We start from the raw sequence: 5,740 nt of genomic DNA on the forward strand, positions 1-5,740 counted from the left end.
TAATAATACTTAAGCTTAAATAAAAAGAGTTAGGAGATTACTGTTAAATGATAGCACAGCCGATAGCAGTTAGACTTGAACATAATAAAAGATGCCTTAGTATAAACTAAGCCAGTTGTTTACGCAATAAGGTGTTATAATAATACCTAAGTTTAAACAGAGAATTAGAAACTTAATATTATCTGATAGCACTCTGAATGATATTTAGACTTGAACTTAAGAATTTTGCCTTAATATAAGCTTCAAGATAAAATTACTTATATAAGTATAATGTAATGGATAGTGATATGCTATAAGAATGACGGTTAGCAGGTAATAGCACTTAGTTGCTATTAATTCTTGCTTATTGATATTACTTGGTTTAGAATAAAGATATGTTATGGAAATATAAATTTCCTTGATTCTGGATAAAAGCCCTAATAAAAGAGGCACTTTTAAAAATCTTGAAAAGATACTATTTATGGGAAATAGAAAAATTTTCTCCGGCAAAACTGGGTATAGAGTAGCAGACTCTCCAGCTTGTCCGGATATACTGAAATTACCGCTCCGGCGCGAACCGGATAAGACGGGATAAATGGTATGTCAAACCAGTAACAAGATTTCCCTAAATAGTATCATGACCAAATATCTGACTGGTTTTTGGAAATATGAATCTATTATATACATTAACCTTATAGAGGGTATGTATATTACAGCATGTGAAATATACGATTATATAGATAGGTATATCTATAAGGAAATCCAAAAACCATAAGGATTGACAATTCCAAATAAAGCATTAGCAACTGTGTCTAGATTTCTTTATCAGGAATCTCTTTTCCGATATCAAACATTATTCCGTTTGATCAATTGTCCCGTAGCTCGTTTGACAAAACAATGGAAACCCATTAAGTTGGGACATCATTAAGAGTAAAAGAAATTCTAAAAGAATTACCATATATGATTTACGCAAATAAAGTTGTGCTAGTGCACAAGAAAACACATGAAACTTATTAAATTATATGTCCATAAACGTCGAAGTTTATCACACACGACTTCCAAGGCAAGACCTTTGGAAATTATAAATTGGGCACTATGACATCAATACTATTTCCGCCAGTAGAAAAACGACTAATTAGAAAGAAACACTCTTGCCACACGATTCTACAAACGACACAAATCTCGCTAAGGTACGTTGTAACGAGATTTCACAAACATCGGTGCACAGTTTAACCATAATCACACTGCAAAAAGGAATCACATACCTTTGTAAATTCTCTATTTTATTTTATTTCGACATTCCATAATAACATCACACTAGTTATCACACGGAATTCCAAGTAAAGTTTTATATTATTGAAATTCTGACTTCTGCCTATAGTAAGTTAACTCTCGTGTTTCTACTCCTTCTAATAGACATCATACCATGAGGATTTCTTTCATAGTAGCAAATTTTTACATTTCTTGGTAAATCCACACGTTCATTGTACTTATGCTTCATTCAAATTAGGAAAACCATAGGAGGACATTATACCAATTGTTGTTTTATCAAAAGTTCAAATATCATTTCGCTATAGTTGATCTTTGCATAGTAAAACCTCGTTTTACAAAGCGATGACTCTTTAATATCAAATCAATGAATTTCTTGAAAAACTCGATTTTCCATGGTTTCTGTTATAATGATGTCCGAACTTCCTTATTACAACTCGTTTTGTTCAAACCCAGTTAAATTGCTCGCAATTTGTATTCAATTCCAGGTCCCATATGATATTTTAAGCCATCATATTCAAATTCAAAATAATCCCAATAAGCACTTTGATTCTCTTGAACTATAACATGTTTTTGGCCTTCGACTTCACTAAAATGTTTCTTTGATCACAATCACCCTCTGGTGACATTTCCACAAAATCTGAAGATTGCGCTAATCTCGGATTTAATTATTTATTTATTTAAAAATAATTATATTAAATTTGCCTTATTAATTTATTCTATATAAGCAATCTTAAAACAATCATATACTCAGATAATGATACACAAATTCACCTCATCTCCCGATATACTCTCATTTAAGTTTATGTTAGTTTCATTATTTGTAATAATATATCAGTATTTTAAATACTCTGGTTATTGTCAGGAGCAGATATTGAGTAGCCTAGCCTTAGTTAGGCATGGACTGATCACCTATGCTTAAACAAGGCAGCACTAACCAATATCCAACCATAATAATAACCATTTAATGTATGTAAATTAAGTCATCATACTTATTTAATAAATTTTAATTATAAAAGTACATATATAGATACTTTGTAGGCATTTCTTCTCTTACTTATGATATTTCGAGTTGGATAAGTATCATAGTACGTCGTCCTTCCCTGAAACCTTACCGACTAGCACCCAACGAAATGCTAGAATTGAAAAAGCAACTAGATAAATTACTAAGTAAAGGTTTCATACAAACCTAGTTCATTCCCATAGGGAGCTCCAGTATTGTCTGTGAAAAAGAAAGACAAATCTATGAGAAGGTGTATCGATTATAGAGAATTAAATAAGGTTACAATTAAAAATCGATACCCATTACCTAGGATTGATGATCTTTTTGATCAATTCCAGGAAGCTAGGTATTTTTCTAAGATAGACTTACGTTCCGGATATCATCAATTGAAAGCAGAAGAAAAAGACATACCTAAAACTGCTTTCAGAACTAGGTATGGTCATTATAAGTTTACAGGCATACCCTTCGGATTAATGAATGCACCCGCAGCATTCGTGGTCATGATGAATTGAATCTGTAAACCATATTTGGATAAATTTATAATTGTCTGTATAGACGATATACTTATTTATTCCAGCAGTCAAAAAGAACATTATGAGCATTTGCATGCACTCTTAATTTTGTTAAGAAAAGAGAAGTTGTACGCCAAATTCTCGAAGTATGAATTCTGGCTACAGGAAGTGCAATTCTTAGGTCATGTGGAAAATCACGAAGGTATCCATGTGAATCCTTCTAAAATAGAAACAATTACTAAATAGAGGGTCCCGCAAACAACCATAAAAGTTCGAAGTTTTTTAGGTTTAGCTGGATACTATAGACAATTTATTAAAGATTTTTCTAAGATAACTAAACCCTTAACTAAGCTAACCTGTAAAACAGTTAAGTTTGAGTGGGGACCTAGACAAGAAGAAGCTCTTAAGATATTAAATCAAAGGTTAACAAGTGCTTCAATGTTAGCATTGCCAGAAGGAACTGAAGATTTTGAAGTATATTGTGATGCTTCAAAATTAGGAGTAGAATGTGTGTTGATGCAACGCAAAAAGGTAATTGCGTATGCCTCCAGGCACTTGAAAAAGCACAAGGAAAATTATACAACTCATGATTTAGAATTAGGAACTATAATTCTGCCCTTAAGATTTGGAGACATTATCTATATAGAAGTAAGTTTACTATATATACGGATCACAAAAGCTTAAGGTACGTATTTAGGCAAAAAGAACTAAACATGAGGCAAAGAAGATGGATGGAAATCCTAAATGATTACGACTGTGATATCCAGTATCACGAAGGAAAAGCAAATGTAGTTGCAGATGCTTTAAGTCGTAAGTATCATGAAAAGCAAAAGCGAGTCCGTGCTCTTAGATTAGATCTACGGTTAGATTTAATGGAGCAACTAAAGAAAGTTCAAGAAACAGCAATCGAAGACGATGCTGAAGGAATGAAAGGACAAGCCAAAGAATTAAAACGAGGAAGTGATAGAATTTGGAGATTCCCTAAGGAAACAATTGGGTACCTAAGCAGGGAAAATTAAGAAATAAGATTTTAGAGGAAGCCCATAAATCTAGGTATACCATGTACCCAGGTAACAATAAGATGTACCAAGAATTAAGAAGTAACTTTTGGTAGATAGGAATGAAAAATGAACATAGCCAGTCAGGTATCCAAGTGTCTTACTTGTTCACAAGTTAAGGCAGAGCACTAGAAACCTTCAGGATTACTCCAACAATTAGAAATGCCTATATGGAAATAGGAACTCTTAACAATGGATTTTGTTACTAAGTTACCCAAAACCAGAAAAGGTAATAATGCGATTTGAGTAATCATGGATCGATTTACCCAAATCAGCTCATCTTCTAAACTATGAAAGAAACCTTTAGAATGGAAAGGTTAACCAAGTTATACGTAGATGAAATGGTATCTTTACATGGAGTCCCACTCTCCATTATATCGTACAGAGATAGTCGTTTCACTTCCCGTTTCTGGACAAGTTTCCAGGAGGCAATGGGAACCCGACTCAATTTAAGTACTGCATATCATCCTCAAACGGACGGACAAAGTGAAAGGACGATACAAACAATGGAAGACATGCTCCGAGCATGTGTAATTGATTTTGGTGGTAATTGGGATAGCCATTTGCCATTAATTGAATTCTCCTATAACAATAGTTATCATTCGAGCATCGAAGCTGCTCCATTCGAAGCACTGTATGGACGCAAGTGCAAAACTCCCGTATGTTGAGCAGAAATAGGAGAAAGTTAATTATCAGATCCTAAAATTATACAAGAAACCCCTGACAAAATAACTCAAATCAAGGAAAGACTGAAAACGGCTCGAGATCGCCAGAAAAGCTATGCGGACAATCGCTGCAAGCCATTAAAGTTTCAAGTCCGAGACAAAGTATTTCTGAAATTTTCTCCTTGGAAAGGAATAGTACGATTCGGTAAGAAAGGAAAACTGAGTCCAAAAGTACCTAGGACCATTTCCAGTAATTTAACGCATAGGACCAATTGCCTATCTTTACAACTACCAGAAGAATTAGCCGGAGTACATGACGTATTTCATGTCTCCAATCTCAAGAAATGTTTAATCTCTGGTAGTACCTCTTCAAGATGTAGAGGTAAATGAAAAGTTAAACTCTGTTGAGAAACCCTTTCAGATGAAAGATCGAAGGATAAAATTTCTCAAACACAAACGCCTAGTATTGGTCAAAGTCAAGTGGGATTCAAAGAAAGGACCAGAATACACTTAAGAACTGGAATCAGAAATGAAACAAAAAGATCCTCATCTATTTCAGTAAATCTCGAGGACGAGATTTTTCTCAAGGTGGGGAGAATGTAACAACTGCCACAAAAATCAATAATTAGGACGATAATTAGTCAATAAGAAAACCCTAATTGAGACACCCAAGTAATTCTGCACTAACCCTAAAATTTTCAGAATAATCAGAATCAGGATCAGGGCCCCTAAAATTCAAGGGGGTTAAACCCTAAGTGACGATTATCTAAATTAAACATTGTCGAAATAGAATTTTACGAATCCAGCGACTCAGCAAGGCTATGCAAGTGACGGGGCTACCCTAGGGTAGATGGACACCCGCCGCGACACGCGACAGGATTGCTGTCCTCTGTCGCGACTCGCCTAGGGGACCAAATTTTAGTATAAATAGGGGGCTTTGGCACTTGCAGTTTGCTGTTCATTCTACGTAAAAATTCGAAAGATACGTTGAGTTATACACTGTTTAATACAAAACACACACGAATCACGAGGTGCTGCCGCAATCAGGGTAATAACTCGATCGTTATTACGATTCAACGTCCGATCGATTGTAACTATCCAACGATTGTCCGAGTGCTGCTCAAATTGAGCTTATACTTTGTTATTCATCGTGATTTCGACTTGAATATTTGAGTGCTGTTCGAATTCGGACTATGCTCTGTTATTCATTGTGAATCCGTTGAATTATTAAGTATTGCACTTGTTAATCGTTGT

Source organism: Helianthus annuus, chromosome 16 (assembly GCF_002127325.2).
Source record: "Helianthus annuus cultivar XRQ/B chromosome 16, HanXRQr2.0-SUNRISE, whole genome shotgun sequence".
Classification (NCBI taxonomy): domain Eukaryota; kingdom Viridiplantae; phylum Streptophyta; class Magnoliopsida; order Asterales; family Asteraceae; genus Helianthus; species Helianthus annuus.